General features: G+C 45.6%; 1 long non-coding RNA gene across 1 annotated transcript; it reads right to left on the bottom strand.

The window, feature by feature from the left end:
- Positions 1-511: 511 nt before the first annotated feature.
- On the bottom strand, positions 512-16,368 carry LOC141425443 (uncharacterized). The gene is made up of 4 exons (XR_012450464.1): positions 15,831-16,368; positions 4,981-5,032; positions 4,598-4,734; positions 512-647 (listed from the first exon to the last, which is right to left on the bottom strand). It is a non-coding gene; the product is annotated as an uncharacterized lncRNA (long non-coding RNA).
- Positions 16,369-19,236: the final 2,868 nt, after the last annotated feature.

The raw sequence follows: 19,236 nt of genomic DNA, 5'->3' as shown, positions 1-19,236 counted from the left end.
ATGCTATAAAGACTGGATTTTTCCAAATCAATGAAAACATTGTTTTAAGCAGAAGAGTTCCATTATTGAATTTATTCTCTACAAATGTCCCTCTGGCTTCCATGTGGAGGAAGGGTTAGGTGGGTGGCCAGTGAGAACTCATCTCAGAAAGAAGGAGCACAGCCAACACAACTAGAAGGGGAGAGGCAGACAGCCCACCGTGTCCCAGACATGCCCTCCCGTGATGTGATCAGAGTTGCAGTCTATCTCACAACAGCCTCTTAACCCCAGCCCAGCCCCTTCCATGACTGGTGGGGCGGCAGTTTCCACCCTGACCCCCAGGCAGCAGCTGGGACAGTGTCAGAGATACAGGAGCACACATAGTAGGCCCCAGGCTTGGGATGCCAGAAAAGGCTAAGTTGAGGTTCTAGGAGGCTAGGTAACCGGGGTTTGCATTTGTGTTGCCATCACTGGCTCATGTTGTTGAGTCACTTATTAGGTTGTTGGGCACCTTTACACACACACACACACACACACACACACACACACACACACAAAGACACACCAGTCTGGAACACAAAATTAGAGCAAATTAAGCAGAGGCCAGTAGTCACGAACCTTGGATGCCCCCAGTGGTAGATTCAGGAATCCCGGCTCCTTCTGATCACCTGGAGATGAACAGGGTAAACACACCTATGATATTGATCTCTTACTCTCTCCTACCAAAACCATCTGCTAGCTAAAACAGCAGAAGCTCAGTCCTAATGCTGCTGACCCATGCTGGGGAAATCCCTGTCTTCTTATAGAGTTGGCTTTTTAGAGTGGGTTTCATCATGTCACTAGACAGCAAGAGAGGAATCAATTCAATGTTCTGATTCCCTGATCCTGAGGCCCAGAAAAGAGAATGATTGACTCTATATTATGGCTTATTACACATGTATGTATCCATTCACCCTTCCAACAAACACCAGTTGGATACCTCCCACTCTCCAAGCCTGTTCCAATAACGGTGATGCCACAGTGAGCAGCATAGTCCCTACCCTCAAGAAACTCACACTCTGGTTAATTACAGCCAAGATGACCAGTATGTGGACTATCAGGTAGCAATTAGTGCTAGAAAGAAAAATAAATCAGAGAAGGGAGAGAGGGCTTTGGAGGTAGAGGCAGTTTGAAGTAGGGTACCATTTGAGTGAAAACCTAAAGGAGGTGAAGAAGCCTTTTTGGGGAAAGAGAGTTCCAGGCAAAGGGGAGAGAGAATGCAAAGCCCCAAGACAGCATATGAAGAAAAGCAAAGAGGGTGGTGTGGCTGGAGGGAATTCACCAGGAGGGGTGTCTTGAGATGAAGACAGAGGCGAAAAGAGAGGAGAGGGAGAAGCAGCTCTTATGGAGACTTGTAGGCCACTGGAAGGACTTGACCTTTACTTCAGTGGGATAAGAGCCATTTCAGGGCTCTGAGCAGAGAAGGGACCTGCTCCGCCTTAGGTTGTCTGACTGCCATGTTATAGGTAGACAGAAGGGCAAACAAGGGTGAGGTCAGGGAACCCAGTGCAGGAGATTCTGCTAATGCAAAGGCAAGAAATGGTGGCAAATTGCACTGGAGGCAACAGTGGAGGTAGGGAGATGTAAGTACAGAGTTTGGCCAGTTTATGGAGGTATCCATGGTCTTTCCTAAGAATTGAGTTTCTAGATGAAAAAGGAAGAGAGGAGTCAAAATGACTTCAAGGTTTTTGTGCCATATTCCTAGAAGGAAGGAATTGCCACTAAGCTATGATGGAGGAGACTACAGGAGAGGGATCTGCATTTGAGCATGCTGTCTGGGACACCCCTGGACATCCTGGTGAAGGTTAAGAGGAGGCAGTGGATACAGGGATCAGGAGCTTAGAGTCCAGGTGACTGGGGCAGAGCCAGACCTTGAGCCCAAAGATTCCTAGACCACACTGCTTCTAACTGAAGAGTGAAAGAAGTTCCAGGTACTCAGTCCCATGAGCTATGAACTATTGGGCTGGTTTTGAAGAAGTTCCATGTGGTCTGTGGACAAAACTGCACCAAGGATCCTTAGCAGCCCTAGCAAGCTGGCACAGTGGAGCGCTGGCATTCGACTCAAGCCCGCTGTGTCCAAACACAGGGAAGGTTAAACTCTTCCCCAGGTTTATCCATTTTTGGAGAAATTTTGGAGCTTACTGGGGAAGACACTGAGCAGCAAATGAGATGGGTTTGCCTAAGCCTTGCTTGGGCAACAGGATACACAAGATTAACTAATATTCTCTGGATCCATAAACCCCAACATCCTGACTACAGAGTACAGACTAGCTCAGCAAGGAGCTACCTGCTAGTATTCAAAGAGTGTCCCTCATCTACCACCAAGCATGTGCAGACTGCTGGGTTATGAGGAGGATGTTGTAGTTGGGATTTTGAGAAGCAGACACTCAGAATGGATCTGGGAACTGAGCTCAAGAAGCCCCAGTAGGAAAGAGGGGGAATAAAACAGGAAATGAATGTGTTAATGACCTGTTACCACTGCAAGCAACTACACTCTGTTCCACCAAGGATGCTGTAAGGTCATGTAGAACATGTCAGCCTCGTCCACTAAGGGACCAGGAAACTGTAACACTTCTCCCTTAATTCTCCTTTATCATTGGTAGAGGGCTCTTCCCTTAGACATTAACTTCCCAGAATTTCCAATCTGTTTGTTATTTGAGCTGACCACTCTCCTTTGCCTAGAAAAAGCCCTCCAACAGAGAGCAGCAGATGCTTGCAAAAGTCTGCTGAAACCAGAATGTCAAGAAGGATTGGTAGGACACAGCATCAAGCCTGATGCATGTAGCAAGAACTTCCTGGCCTCAACAAGTGGACACTTTATTTTTGCTTTGGATGTGAAGTATCATCTTCATCCTAGAAAACAGGAATGAGATGACTCTACATTCTTATGGGCAGAAATTTTAAAAGCCAGGGAAAAATCTCACTGGTTCCAACAGAGGAAAGGTAACTTTGCTGTCTTCTGATTAGAGACAAGAGCTGTGGCAATCCCCAACCAATGTTCAAAAAGTTTTCAGCGTGTTGGGGAGAGGCAACTGTCCCCTGGAAATCTACTGAGAGACCCAGTTCTCAGAGCTCTCATTGAGTGTTTAAGTGTGTAAGCAGTGGCCAAAACTCAGGGAGTAGAGTCCCAGAATAGGAAGGGGAAGTTCTAGCACAGAATTTCAGACCAACCCATGGAGTCAACATCCCAGTTCTATGGGTAAGGATTACCCCTAGTTCCTCATCACTGGAAACCTATTGATAGAATCACAGTTCTCTACATCTTCATCAGTTTCCCATATGTGTGTGTATACTGCACATCTGTATGCATTCCCATGAAAATCCATTCTCATCAACCAATCCTTCATTATATTTATAAAGTCCTCAATTAAAGGGCTCACCCTAGGAACTGTCATTCATAGAGCCTGATGGATCAACCCTACATGACTATGAAAGTCAATTTTCTCTTGCCCTAATTGGGTGGGCAGCACCCATATCCCTCCCTCTCTAAAATTCTGTCTGGTTAAACAGTTACCTGTGTAACAAGCTAAAAACTTATGATAACTTGTCAGGAAACTGTTATTTGTAAGGTAGTTCTAAGGTACATAAGAAGAGCCCCCATCTTTCAAGAGTTCCCTAGTCTTGCAAACGAATACCTGTTCTTTCATAGGATATTTACAGCAATAGTTCCCTGAGCAGAATGTAAAATACAGTGGCTGCCACTTGTGGGTCAGAGCACTGAGAACTGGGTCTTCAGACCCTTCAATCTTTCTCCATCAAGTCCTACTCTTCCCCTGCTGTTCTTTGTCTTCCTCAATGCTCAAACTACTTCTCAGCCCTCACTGCCAGCCAGTTCATTCAAGTTGGACTTGAAGCATATCTTTACAATGACTTTTATGGGGTTTTGCTTTCTAACTATGCTGAGCTCTCACATAGGCTTTGGGAGTCTATGGCCCTGAGTTGACTAAAGTACTCCCCACCCACTAACAAGCTATGTGACTTTAGAAGAGCTAACCCTGTCCTAACTTGTCATCTGAAAAATGAAGACGATAATAACAACATTAGGTTGAAGCACAGGAAAACACCTTCTTGTAGGTTAAGCATTGTTGAATATGGACAGTCTCACAGGTTCCCACCTAATACCTTGTTAGGTCCTAGGAAAGATTTGGTCAGAGAATACATGTCACTGCTAAAGCCTCATACTTAACTAGGGACCACAGAAGGTCACATTCCCTGAAAGTCTGAATCATAATTCCTGCCAAATATCTGCAGGATAGGAGCTCAAAGTCCATTCTTCTACAGGATTCCCAGTGTTTTCTAGGAAGCCTATGGTTTCTTGCTCCTCCACCATGTTTTCTCCATAATGATGGTCGATGTTCATTGTGCATTTATTCTTTGCCAGATATTGTACCAAACACTTTGTACTTAAGCAATACCATCTACCTTCCACCCAAAAGAGATGAGTACTACCACTGCCATCCTGTATTAAGAAATAAAATTTCAGAGAAGCAAAGGGTTTTTGCAAAGGTCACAAAACCAGTAAGTGGTAGAGCCAGGCATCAAAGCCCAGCCATCAGCTCCATCCACTTCCCTAGCTCACCTATGTTGCTCCTCCTACCAGTGCCATCTTGAACTTCTGCACTCCTACTGGCTGCTATCGCTCCATAAACCAGTGGGTTCCAGGTGTGAGCACAGGCCTCTCTGTTTCTCCAAAGTGGCGACATTAGGAAAATTTGTCTGGAGCCCGATTAAAGGAAAAGGAAGAGAACAAAATCAGAATGAGAAATGGTAAAAGAGATATAATCATAGATGCACTGGAGACTAAAAGATCACAGAGGAATTCTGTGGCAACATAATGGAAAATTCAGAAAAAATGAATGTTTACCTAGCAAAATATAAATTACCTAAATTGACCCAAGGAGAAGTAGAAAAAGAGAAGGCCAATTACAGCAGGAGAAACTAGCAAGGTGATTAAAGACCTACCATTACAAAAGGCACCAGGAACAGATGGTTTCACAGCTGAGTTCTATGTAACCTTTAAAGAACAAATAATTCCAATGTTAATTAAACTCTTCCAGATCATAGAAAAAAGATAAAATGCTGTAATTCACTTTATGAAACCCACATTGCCTTAGAACCAAAAACCTGATACAGATCACTTAGGAAAAGGCAAATGTAAACCAATCATGCTGAAATATAAAGATCTGAAATAAAACACTAGCAAATGAAATCTGGCAAAATGTCATAATCCAGTGGGATTTATCCTAGGAACACACAGATTTATAATAAGAAATCAATTAATGTAATTCATTGCATCAACAAATTCAAGGGAAAAAACGTGGTCATATAATAAATGATATGTAAGAAATTCATTCTTTCAACAATAATAAAAATGTATTGAGTATCTACTCTGCATTAAAACAGGTTCTAAACCTTTAGGACTGTAGCAGTGACCAAAACAGACAAAATCCCCTACCCTGTGAGAAGATGCACGAGGAAAGAACACATAATGTTAAGGACCAAGGACAAGGGAAAAAAATCATAGCAGGGGACAAGAAGCCAGAATTTAGACAGGGTGGTCAGTGAAAGTGTTCCTAAGAAGTGGCACTTGAAAAAAGAGAGGGGACAGCCATACGTGTATGAGGATCATTCCAGACAGAGGGACAGCAGTGTAAAGACCCCAGGACAGGTCATATATTCTAAAGAACAGCTCAAGGAGGCCTGTGTTCCATGAGCTGATAAATAGTACTTATTTGGTTACAGCAACTATACTAAGAGTGTGGAGCAAAGTTTCATTGAACACTTATGGAATAGCAGGTACAACACAGAAAGTGACATGTTACCCAGGACTCTCAGGCCCTGCTCTCAGCTCAGAGATTCTGCCCACCCTTGACAGGCACCATGTGGCAAGCCAGCTTGCATAAGAATCACTAAGCCCCTCCCTCCCCTGAGTCTAGGCCCCAACAGAACATTCAGCTCCAGTGAGAAGAGGCAATCCTCCCTCTCCTCTCCCAAGGTCAGCTCCCTATCAACCTGACGATGGTCAAAAAAATGAGATGTCATTCTTCCAGAGAACCCCAAAACCTGAACCCAGAAAGCTGGTCTGACTCCCAAGGCCAGACAAAGCCATTACAACAGCTCTAGCTCCATCTTCTACAATCTGGTTATTCAGTTGGAAATCACACTACAGTATGCCAGGGACTCCAAAGGTCTGTGTAATCAGGGGGAGGACATGTGCTAATTCTTCAAGGGCATAGACTGGCGAAATCAACCAAAAATGCCATGGCTAGATAGAACACACTCTCATTGTCTATTGGAAGAGTGGGTGGGCAGACTTGGGGTGACATCACCATATTCTCCAAGAAAAATGGCTGAGTACTTGGTCTACAGTTCTGTTCCCAAAAGCCCAGCCTGGCAGTGTTCCTAAAACAAGGAAAGCTGGCTCTAAAGATGAACGCATCTTTCAACTTCCAAAATCTTTAGACTGTCATCTGCTTCCACATGATAGTTCTCCTGCTAAAAGAAAATTCAGCTCTGGTGGGATTCCATACCAATGGAAAACACCTAACATGGTGCCTGGCTGGCATAGACTAGACCCTTATAAAGGTCCCTCCCTTTCTTTCCTTGTGTCTTTTCAGTTTTCTACACTGTGACCCCCACAGATGATCTCTCTTCTGTGTGAGCACAGGTCAGTTAAACTTCGTGGGAAAAGTGCCTCTTCAAAGCTGGGGAGAAGAGTTTCATGAGGACAGGTATGTCTTACCACTCTACGGACACCTTTTGGTGAGGTTAGGTGGTCCCCTTCTGTCTATAGAAGTAATAGCATATGAAGGCACTAGAGTGCTGGAAGCAAAAATGAGCAATAAGGGTATAAGTCAGGGGCTCTTCTCTGCCCACCATCTGCTAGCACAGTCCCCATAGAAAGGCCACCTGCTTCAGACCCACTGGGTTGGTTCTTAGGGGCTAGTGTCTGCTCTGAAAATGGAGACTAGTTACCCAAATCCCTTCATTGACTCTGACCATGACCATGGCATATTCTAGAGAAGACCACTCATTTTAAAGTGGTTGGTAATGTCAACAGTGAAAACCAGTGCATAGGATCTTCCTGCTCCATAAATAGACGGTTATCAACTCTGGGCATGATATCAAAAGATTCCTGGCTTTTGGATCCACCAGTGGAGAAATGCAGACAATTTCCTCAAGCCTGCTGAGCCTCAGGGGTTTAGTCTATGAAACAAATGTTAATACTCCACCAAGGTTATTAAGAGGAGAGAATGAAATAATGCTTATGGCAGGATCCATCTCATCAGAGCCACTTAGTATCTTTAAAGCAGCTGAATCTCTGGAGGCCCTTGGAGATTGGCCTTTTATGAGTCTCCACCCAAATGTTTCACCATTTGACACTTCATCTCCATCTTACTATTCTATGTTTCAATCCTGATAAATATGTTGATAAAACCCAATGCCCAAAGACCACTGGGAACACCCTCACAGCCAAACAAAATGAAGTTTGCTGATTTGTTGCAGCAATGGCACATGTGGGGAGCCACGCAGTGACAGTGAGAAGTTAGGGTGGACTCCTCATTGGGTTTGGACTCCTGCTGAGTAATGGGGGAGAAGTGGGGATGTTTTGCCTCTAAGAGGCAAGTGGAATGAGACAAAACTGGAGTTATCGCTGGTAAAGAAACAGGAGATGCTCATGTTAGTTGGGAGAGAAGGCTGCTCATTCATTTGTGTGGTTTCATAATATCCTGTGTTTCTTGCATTCCATTACGGTCACCATGAGAACGTGTCTGATTTGCTATTGTGTGAAGTTGTCTCTGTTCAATAGGAACCACTAGGGCCTACTGGTAATTAGGCCAGCCGTCTGGACTGTTGTCCTTTGTTTTTGTTTTGTTTGTGGTGTTCTCAATATACAATAGTAGGCTCCAATGCCTGGAGAACTCAAGTGCTCCCTGACTTGTGTGTTCTACATGATGTCCACCCCACTTTATCCGGGTGTTAACCTGCAGTTGCTCCTCAAAGAAGGTTCAAGAAGTCAGAGAAGGGAGACTTCTCAGCAGCCAGTGAAGAAAACAGAGTCTACATATTCAGAGGGGCCACCCTGGCTTGTGTGTGGCCTGAGTGGCTATCCTTTGCACCTGTGTCTGCCAGCCTCGGGCAGCAGACAGCTATGCCCTTCTGGATTCCTCCTGTTTCACCTACAGTAAGATTCCTTCATTTTACCAAGTCAAGAGAACGGGTCTGAGAGAAGGCTTTGGAAAAAGGCACTGACAGAAGAAGTAAATCTGTGTGACCTTGAGCAGGTTGCTCCCTGTCCCAGTGGCTAGGACTGCCACTGAGCTACTGAATGAATGGAAATGAGCACTCCCCCACCCATGAGGCTTTGCATTGTTGGCCAGAGGGGAGAAGAAAGGTGGAACCAGGAGAGCTAAGCCACAAGCTCCTGCCCAGTCCCCCTTTACATGGGTGTCAGATTCTCAGGTGTTGCTGATAGTGTTCCCTGGCATATGACAACAGGTGCCATTTACCCAATGCCTATGATATGCTAGGCATGACTCTAAGCTCTTTAGCCCTTACAACAACCATTTGAAGCAAATAGTACTATTATTTCCATTTTACAGATGGGAAATTGAGGCACAGAACTATTAAGTCACTTGCCCAGGGTCACACAACCAGTAAGTGGCTTGGACAGGGTTGGAACATTGGCAGGCTGGCTCCCAAGTCCATAATATAAACCATAAAAGCTACTGACCCTCTGATACAGCCCTTTCTCATAATCTTCTATTTTAGTCGGAAAACCCAGAGCAGGATCAGTAAACCATGGCTAGAGAGCCCAAGAGCCAAATCCAGCTGGCCAACTGTTTTTGTAAACCAAGTTGCACTGAAGCACAATCACAGCCAGTTATTTATTGTCTAGCTTTCAAATGGCAGGGTTGCATGGATGCAACAGAGACCATATGGCTTGCAAAATAGAAAGCATTGCTTTTCTGGTCCTTGGCAGATAAGGTTTGCCCCCTACCACCACCTTCCTCACTCCCACTTACAGCATGCAGTGCCTGTGTCCGAAAATGGCTCCGCCATTGTGATCCCAGACAAGTTGCTTCTCTAAGTCTGCCTCCTCGTCTGCAAAATGGGCTTGTTGTGGGAATTAGGTGAGCTAGTGTGTGACAGCACAAAATACCTGAGCCAAAGCAGGTGTCTGATAAGGATTAACAGCTATTACTGACAATGGATTAAAATGACCGATTCCTATAAACCACTAAGGACAGAGCTCAGCGGGGAGAGAAAGAGGTTTGCCCAAAGTTTCATGGAGAGCCAGAGGCCCAGGTCTTCAGAGTCCACTCCCATGCTCTGTCGCCTCCCCTCCCTTTCTCCAGTCCTTGGACGCCCTGGTCCTCATTTGTGTTCTCTGGCGTGTGAAGCTGCCCGTCTGTTTGTGAGTTTTCGGCGTCTGTAAGTACCCACAGCCGCGCAGAGCTCTCCAGCACAAACATCTGTCAAAGATGACACACCAGTCATCCATGCCACCCGAGACAGTGACAGATGCGCTCTCTGGCGCCGCCGTCCAGGCAGAGGAGGATGGATGGGGCGCTGGCACCCGCTAAGCCAGCCTGCTCGGGGAGCGATGGACCAGGAAGAAGACAAATTGCAGCCTGGTCAGGGAGCAGGAGGCGCAGTGCGCCTGCGCGGCAGATGCTGCTGCCGCCTTATCAGGCCCCTCCCCCGACCCCCCCTCCCCGCGGCTTCTCTTACCCTGCACCTGCCTAGAGATCTGGGGTCCGCTGAGGACATGGGCGTGGTCTTTGACAAGGAGACCGGTGCTCTGGGTTTTGGGTGACCTTCAACAATAATAGCAACGACCATCATAATAATAGCTGGTACAGCGCTGTACTACTGTAGTAAGTGCTTGGCTCGCACGAATCCTTTAATCCTTGGCCATTCCAGGACCGAACTACAGGAACCAAGACCCAAGAGGCTAGCGGCCTCCTCCAAGGTCACACCACACAGTAAGTGGCACAGGCAGAGTTCCAATTCAAGTAGTCTGATTTCAGGGACCAGTGCCCATTAGTACTATTATTTAAGGGTCTGAGAGGAAGGCGCGATCATGATCAGTCCAGGACAGGACAGTCAGGGACAGGATGAGGAAAAAGGATTTGAACCCAGGCCAGGCTCACCATTAACTGCCCAGGGATGGAAACAGGTTGCCCCACCTCCGTTTCTCCACCTGCAAAATGAACAGTGACTGTATTACACGGTTCCAGGGGCCCAGCCCCGGGACTACGTCTCTGTGTTCTTTAAGGAAGCCCAGGCTCTGGTTCCTCTGCTCTTGTACATTCATTCCCTGCCTCCACCTCATCATTCCAGCTCGGATTCTCCCAGAGTACCATCTCTTAGCTCATTAAGCTGTCCCTTCTGGGTCCCTGAGGCCAGCTATCAGTCCTCTGAGATTTTTGTAGTCCTATTTATCTGTGTATTGCAGCAAAGAGAACAGACCACCTAAAACAGGCAGAAAAGAAACAATACAGAGCCCTGACAGAGTCCTAAAACCTTGCACAGAGGCTCCCCAGGAGCAATTTACAGACAGGGGACCTGTTTCTCTCACCACCTGGATGAGGAGTTTAGAAAGGCCACTGTCTGAAGTCTGGTTCAGTCAATCACTTGCAGGAGATGGGGGTTTGCAGAAGCACCTTCCTTTCTCTGAGCCTTAGTATTCTCATCTGTAAAATGGGATAATAATAGAATCCATCACAAGGATTAAAACTTGAAGACCACTGAGAAAAGTGCCTGACTCAGAGTGGGCACCCCAAAAGGTCAACTGCTATAATTCTCTGGTTTTCAGTTCCCTTAATGGGAAAAGGAGGGGGTGGGTTCAGAAGACTTCTGACTTCTGGCTTGAACATTCTGTGGTTTAATGGCACTCCTAGGATGCTTCCTTATGTCCTCCCACTCACCTACGCCTTTCTTCCCTCTATCTGTGAGCCTTGCCAACTGCTTTACTCACGTGGGGGGGGGGTGTACAGTGACCTATACAAATATGAGACGTTAGTGCATTTGTTGACAGTGGAGAGCTCTTCCAACTTTATGCCAAAAGGATTGGCCTCCCTTGGTCAATGTACCTGGGGAATTCAAGCTACCGGGGCCTGGCCCCTGCTGTCCACCCCTGCCATGACCCAGCTCAGAAAGCTGGGTGGAAAGCAGTCTCCACCAGTCCACATCTATATCAGCCACACCAGCCCAGTCCTTGCAGAAACCAGAAATTTCAGCTTCCCGGGAATCCCACTCTGGGGGAAGGAATCTCTAGCACTGTTCAGGCTCTGCAAACACTTGAAAAGTCATTTTATTTTTCCATCTATGGGCAGGATGCCACCAAGCCAGGAAGCATCATAAAATAGGCCTTGAGGTATTTTTTTCCAGCTTTTTTTTTGGGGGGGGTACCTGGGGGGAGTTCAGTGTTGGCTTTTTTTTTCTCACTGATGCTTTTTGGATAAACACATAAATCAGCATCATCTATATTCATTAGATAACGTGCCTTGTTCAGTACAAAATTACCCCCGTTTTGCATGATTTTCCCCCCTTGTGATTAATATAAATGACTTAAGTTAATTGTGTTTCTCTTCTTGGAAAAATGTATTTGTCAAAGTGCTGAAACATCAATAAAGGATAAACACTGTCATTGGAAGAAGAGTGGGATTGCAAATGAGCAATCGGGAGATGGAGAAGGGAGTGGAGTCACTCGTCTGGGGGTGTCATGCTGATTGAGTAGGCACACTTTATGTTTACTAACAGTGACAAAAGCATTTTTCTTAGTTAAGCTAATCTACCTCATCAGAACTAACAGGTTCTGATGAGGTAGATTGATGTCATTATTATTAACAATAATGACACCTTAGGCATAAAGAAAATAGTTTTTCCCAGGATCCTAAAAAAGCACTGTGTGGATTAAAACTCACCTATGCTCACCAGAGGAATTATTTCACCAGCCAGCCCCCCAAAACTGGGTCCAGGATGTGAAGTTTGCAGAAATAGGCAATTCAGATGATCAGATTAGGAGAGGAGCAAGATAAAGAAAAGTAAACCGCAATACCCTTTTAAAATCCCAGGACAAGAAGGAAGCTCAGAAGTTAGTGATAAGATGAAGGCCCAGAAAGGGCAAGAGACTTGCCCCTGGGGACACAGCATGTTGGTGGCAGAGCTGAGAGGGAGTTCAGGACTCTTGATGCCCAGCCCCTGACCATTTCCCTATGTTCTGCTCCATGTTTGCCACCAGGCATGTAAAGCTCCTTTCTCACTTGAGCAGACAGGCTGTGACACCAGCAGGGGTAGAAGGTCCTTGGATTGCTGAACTCGGGGCCACAGAGACCACTCTGGGTCATTGACTTTTTCCAGGATGTCTAGAGTATCCCACCCTTCTTGTCTTGCTTTGAGTTTCCTGAAAGCAGACCCGGAGACAAGATCAGGTGGTGGTGCTTTGTGTGAAAGGTGACCCCAAGGCACCCAAGTGAGGGATGAGAAGGGGGGCAGCCAATCTAAGCTTCATCATGAGGGGGTGACTTCTCTGCACACCTGGGCTCACTCCTACCTCAAGAGACTGTAGAGAACATTTTCTACATTGTCTCAATTCTGAGCAGGAAGCCCTTTAATTTCTAGCCCCTCATGTCACTCTGCCCCTAGCCTAAGCAATCTCCTACAGAACCAGAAAACCCCAGAGAGCCAAAAACCTGAGCCTGTGAGTAGCAAGCCCAGTCACTGTTGATGGTAGATTTAGGTGAACCTGGATACAAGCCAAGAGGATGTAGCAGAGCACCCTTATCTAGGTGTTTCCAGTCCCCAAGGCCCCCCCTCCAAGCAAACACCATCACCCTGCCCTCTGATGGTCAGGATCCATTTATCTGGCTTTTCCATGGGCCACCTCAGTTATTTATCTTCATAAATTTCGTGTCTGTCTCTCCAAGTATACTCTAAGTTGTTTGAGAGCAAGATTAAGGCTATCATCATTAAACCATTCAACAAATATTTATTGAATACATAATATGTGCCACATCCTCTTTAAGGTGCTAGGGATACAGCACCAGAGATAGAGAATATCCTTGAGATAAACAAAGCAGGGTTAGAGGGGTAATACAGTGGAAGTGGGGCATTCCTAGGGATATTTGGGCAAAATCCTGAATAAAATGTAGGAGTAAGCCATGGTAAGAATCTGGTGGAAGAGCATTCAGTCAGACAGCGCATCAATGCAAAGGCCCTGGGATATAAAGAGACTGGTGTGACATTCATTAGAGTGAAAGAGGAAGTGTTAGATGAGGTAAGGGACAGATTGTGTAGCAATTTACCTTTAAACACTGCCTGCCACAATAAAGGGACTCTAAACATACTGGATAGGTAGATGGGATGATGGATGGATGGATGGTTGGATGGATGAGTGGATGGATGAGTGTATGGGCTGGTGAATATAATGGATAGACAGATGGAGATGACACACTAATGGATAAAGAATGAAGAAAATAAAGCAGCTTTTGTGAGAAGGGGAAAGTGTGGTGCTAGTCATGCATTCAAAGATGCCTTTGGAGAAAAAGCTTGACCAAAGTACTCAGTGAGTAGCTATCCGACTAAGGAAGCAGTTGAAGGGAGAATGTCCCTTTTTGACCCTAAGCGAATGAGATCTTTGAAGGCTGAGTGTTCTTATCTTTCTTTCCATTCCCTGCAGACACTTACTTTCCTTCATGATTAGTATCCAATAACATTTAAACCATTAAATCCAAGAAACATTTAATGGCCTTACAGGAGCATTGATTAAACTTTGGTGGCTGTAAGCTCGTGAATCATCCCCTCCATTATATATTACCATGTTTACTCATCAGGACTCCATTTTTAATACCAGTCTTTTAATTAAAGCATGCCACCACAGTTCATTAGTGAAGAATTTAAAGAAGGAGATGTGCATGTGGGTGTGAGTACAATTTAATTCAGCAGCTCTTTACTGAGCATGTACTGTGTGCCTGGCAAGTCACAAGTTACTATGAGAGAAGACAGGTCTCAAAGAACCTATGTGATCAAACAAAGCTAATTCACAAGCAACTGAGGAAAATAACATGCTAATTATCACTTGCGATCTATCAAGACATTTTTATTAGTAACTTTTCCACCCAATTTAATTTGAGAAAACCAGGTCAATTTTAAGAAAATTTCTGGGAAATGCGATTAAATTTTTTAATGAAAATACACACGATGTGCTGTGGCCTTGGCCCTCAGACAGCTGGCTGTCTTTGGAAAAACCTCCAAATCTCCTCATGGAGAAAAGGAAAGGTTGTTCCTATTCAGAAACTCTCTAGATTTTTAGCTGCAACACTTTCTCATCTTTGGCCCTTCAAACCTCTAGGGCCTGATCTTGAGAATGGGTTTCCAAAATGGTGGAAATTCTAGAGTCATTCTAAGATCTTTCATTTGCCAGAGAACATTGCTCCCTGGATTTCAAGACCTGATTATAAGTACAAATAGTTACAATACAAAGCACTATGCTGAGGAGGGACCAACCAAATATTATCAGAATTTAGAGGAAGGTGGGCTATACTCATGGGGTGATAGATGGGAGCATGGTGAACTGGGCCCCTAGGTTACCATTTGAGAGTAAAAGAGAGGGGAAGGAGAGTGCCTTAAGCAGAAATCTTCCTCCTTTCCTTTCTCCTCAAAATGCTGTCTTACAATGACATGATATAGCACCCATATCAAGGCCATGAGGCATCACAGACACAAGCAGAATGGCAGAGCAGAAGGGAAGGACTAAAGCAGGACCCTAGATGAACCAACCCCAAGATAGCCTTCCTCCAGCCTTTTACTAAACTAAACCTGGTTTATTCCACTCTTATTTGTTCTGTAATCTGCAGTGGAAAGCAGTGTAGCTCTTCCACTCCCTCTGGCACTTACCTCTCTTCTGTATAGATGGTTGATCCACACACTCTTCTATTCTTCCCTCCCTGGACTATAACACCTTCTCTTAACCCACCCCAACTGCCCTGAATCTTTTCCTTCTAGCTCATCTGGAACATTTCCTTCCCTACATAGTAGGTGCTTAGCGCATGTGGGCCAAATAAAAGGATAAAAGACCACTTATAATAGTCCTCAATGCCAGTGAAAACCATGGTCCTTCAGAGTTTGCTTTGCAAATCATTTTTTCATTAAAATAACTCTGGCATTGACCTAAAAACAAACATTTGAAACAGGCTCAGGAGGTTTCCAAAAATTAAAACCCAATGCACTGAGAAGGGGTTGGGGAATGTATTTAACAGAAAAGCACCTGCAGGATATATTAACATTTTCACATTAGTCGCACTTCGAGCCTTCACTGCATCAACACATAGCACCACCATTTAGACACCAAAGGGTGTGAAGTGAGCTTTTCAAAACTTGTTTGTTTTAAGTAAATGAGATGTGCACACAAACACAGAGAGCACTCAGCTTCTACACAAATATCTGCTCTTATGGTGACTTGTTTGCCATCAGGAATCCTTTTCAGGGACAGAAAGCCTGAGGATGCTGTTGCTGGGGGGACACAGAAGTCTTGGGTCTGGCCTTCAGTGTCAGGCCAGTGCTGGGCCTCATCTCCTGATTGACCCCGCCTGACACTCATGCCCTTCTCCACTCTTCCTCAACCTCCTACATTCCAAGTGTCTCCTCACTTTCCAGCTTCCCTATTTCCAGCTTGCTTCTAGCCATTTTCCACAGGGTCCTCTCCCACTGCTCTACAGTTCCTCACAGTGGTGGGGGGGCTGGGTCCCCCATTTCTTTTATCTGACCTTCTTCCTTCTAGTTCTTCCCTCCTAGTGTGGACTTACCCTGTCCTGTGAGTTAAATCCCACTGTGTGATGATGGCCCCCACCTTTCCATTCCAGCTAGTAACTCTCTGTAGAGCTTCCTTGTCAGTCAGCCACGCGCCTGCCACCCTGACTGGAGGATACAGGACATCTCAAACTTTACACAGCCAAAACAAAGCTCCTAATCCTCTGTGTACAGCTTGTGGGTCTTCCTTCTTCATGTCCCAAAATTTAAATAATAATATATTCCCTAGAGAAGAAAGAAAAACACACAATCTCAAGAAAGACTCAGACCCACCTGATCCTCTTTCTGTAAGCACCCTAGAATTTGTCCTCAGACCTTGCTACACACTGACAGGATGTCTCTTTTATGTCACAATAACTTTTCTGTGGAGTACTCCTTAAACAGTTGCTTCTTTCGCAAGATTTTAAGTCCTACAAGGCACAAATGAGCCCTGTTTGCACCCCACAGTCTCCTGAGTGCCTGGTGCTGTGCCTAGACACAGCAGACCCTCAGCAGGTATTTGTTAGGGGAAGGCAGGGGTGCTCCGTCCCCCAACCGCCATGTAAGGTCTCTGCACAAGGTTGGTGTACAGTCTACAGCACTAGGAGCTACAAGGTGATGGGAGCTTGAACAACTTCTTCTAGATATGTTCTGAGCTAAGTCCCTTTCTCTCATTACCTCACACAATTTTTACAGCCACCCTAGGAAGTGTTTTGTTTTGTTTTGCTGTTCCCATTACCTAGATACATAAACATGGCTCCCAGGAAAACAGCATGTCCAAGCTCCTCTTCCTCCTGCAGGGGGCAGAGCCAGAATTCAAGACCCAGGTCTGTTAACCAGCCTCCCATCACACAAACACACCAGACTTTCTGAGGCCCAGGGAATCTGTGAAAGCAAAATGTCAGGCTCAGAGACCTGGGTTTGAGTCTTAGTGCCGCTCCTCCTAAGCAGCTTTGTGGCCTCCAGGTAGCCCCTCAGTTTTTCTAAGGGTCAGTTTTCTTATTCTACCTCCACAACAGAAAGTATGAGGAATAGCATACAAAAGCCATTTCAGCTGCTTAAAGCAAAACAGCTTTACAAGTGGGGATACCATGGCTGGTCCCTCTGGAGTAGCTATCTCATGTGAACTTGAACTACCTCCCCACCTTCTGCCAGCATCAAAAACTGGAGGCTTCAGGCTGAATGAGAGCACACAGGTACTTTGATGACTCACCGAGTGTTAGAAACTTTCTTTTTCATCTGTTGTGAGAAGAACCTGAGAGTCCAGGTTTTCTTCAGGTTTTTCTCTTCTCTTGGAAGATTGAAGTTGCTGCAATGTCGGTCCCATGGTTTTGTGCAGCATTGACCAACATGAATTGGCTGTAGCTGAAAGGTGGCCATGCTCTCCTTCCCGTTTGCTATTGTCCCCACCTGTCACTTCTCCTCATGCCTGTTCCCTTGTTTTCCTAATGCTTTTTTTTTTGCATTGGTGTCTGTGTCACTAGGATGGTGCAGTGAGAGGTGATGTGAGTGGGTGGAATTCTCAGTGCTAGTGAAAAATAATCCTAGGAGTTTTGTATGTTAAGTGCCTGTTTCCACATTTGAGCCCAGGTGCAGCCCCCAGTTGCACTCTGCTGAGTTGCCTCTCTGGTCCCATGAGAGTCTGAGTTCAGACACCTGCTTGGTTAAATGAGTTTTTTTGGATAAAGGTCTGCAGTAAGTCTCCACCTCTGAGCTTCTGACTCTACCTTCTCAATTGAGCTGTGTCTTCAAGGCCCTGCCTGGTGACTACTAGCAGCTAGGTCCCTGAGATCCTGAGACCCTGGAGAATCAAGGAAGAGCAAACCAATGGACCAGAGTTCCAGTGACCTGGACCCTCCAATTTCTGAGTCACAGGAGAAGCCCAGGAGAAACAGGGTGAAGACTAGAAATAAATAATATCACTGCCCGATTCCTTGCTGCACTTACTAGCTTGCAAACTCTCATTTACTCAGTATTTATTTGATAAACATATGTTGAGGCTCCAGTACAGACCACACCTTGTGGGCACTCTGTGATAGCAGGTAGTCAAGATCCTGCCTTTAGGAAGCTTACAGTCTGTAAGGAAACATCAGCGAGGTGACATTTTTATAGCATTCGCCATGAACCAGGTGCTATGCTACCTATGGTGTGTTGAGACACTCATTTACTCCTCACAGGGTTTTCAGGAGTTAAGCACTACCATTAGCTCCATTTCTCAGAGATGGAAGCTGAGGCTACAGAAGTTAAGTAACTTGCAGAGGTTAGTGGTAGAGCTAGCAGCCTGATTCGCAGCAGCATGGTCCTAGAGGGGGCTTTTGTGACACCCCGTCCCCACAGACTGGAAGCTGAGGTCCATACTAGTGAAAAATTCCCAAAGTCAAGATCACAAGGGCAGGTCTTCCCACCCCACAGCCCTGGGATTTTTTTCTTCTTCACTCTAAAACCTAAAGCAACACCAGTTGCTCTACTCTGAATGCCAGGGCTGAGCTGGCAGGATTTGCAGGTCCCAAGACAATTTGCATCTCCTGCGGAAGGTCTTCCTCATCAAAGCAGCAGAAATCAATGCAGTCAATACAGGTATAATGGACTGGTCTGCTCACACCCCCTCTCCTGAGGAGGAGGAATCGGAAGAGATACATGTTGGTTCCAGTTCCATCACATCCTGACCCTTCCTCTTTTCCGGTCCTCCCACAGGGATTCCTCTGTGCTCCTGTCAACAGTATTTGAGATGTCTCAGAGCTTTTATTGGATGCTCTTTGTCACTGTATCTGTGAAAATTCAGCAAAGCCAAGATTTAAGAGCCAGAGAGAGTTTAACTTCTACCAAGTATCAGCCATGGCTGTTCTGCCTTCCAGACAACTAACTGTTCATGCATCTCCAGGCCAGTAGGACCTACAGAATATCAGGTGACCATCTCAGTCCATGTATGTGGAACTGAGGCACATGGGGGGCAAGACCACGGAGCATAGGGTCAGCACACCTCTCTGGCATCAACACATCCCACCTGCTCAGACAAATAGACAAAAATCTTCACAGACAAAAATCTTCACAGACAAAAAGTGCTGGAAGTTTGAACACAGTACTGCACAGCCCTGAACTTCGGCATCAGACATCTGAGTTTGAATGCCTGGCCCCCATGTCCTTTCTGTGGGAGACCTTGAGCAAGTTCATTGACCTCTCAGCAACTCCACTTTATCAGGTGTGAAATGAGGATGATAATGAAGGTGTCTTCTCAACTAAGTTGTCAAAAGCTTGAATAACATGGGAGGAAACATCAGAATTGTGCCTGGCACATAGGAAGTGCTCAATAATTGTTGGTGGTTCTGACAAGAATAAACATTACAGGTATGATTATGACAATGATGAGCATTACCCCTGGAGAGGACCTTAGCTTCCCCTGTCTCAGATCTGTGAGGCAGGGCA

The sequence above is a fragment of the Castor canadensis genome, chromosome 8, assembly GCF_047511655.1.
Source record: "Castor canadensis chromosome 8, mCasCan1.hap1v2, whole genome shotgun sequence".
Classification (NCBI taxonomy): Eukaryota; Metazoa; Chordata; class Mammalia; order Rodentia; family Castoridae; genus Castor; species Castor canadensis.
The sequence above is the reverse complement of the archived record's forward strand: the minus strand, read 5'-3'. Positions and strand labels throughout refer to the sequence as shown.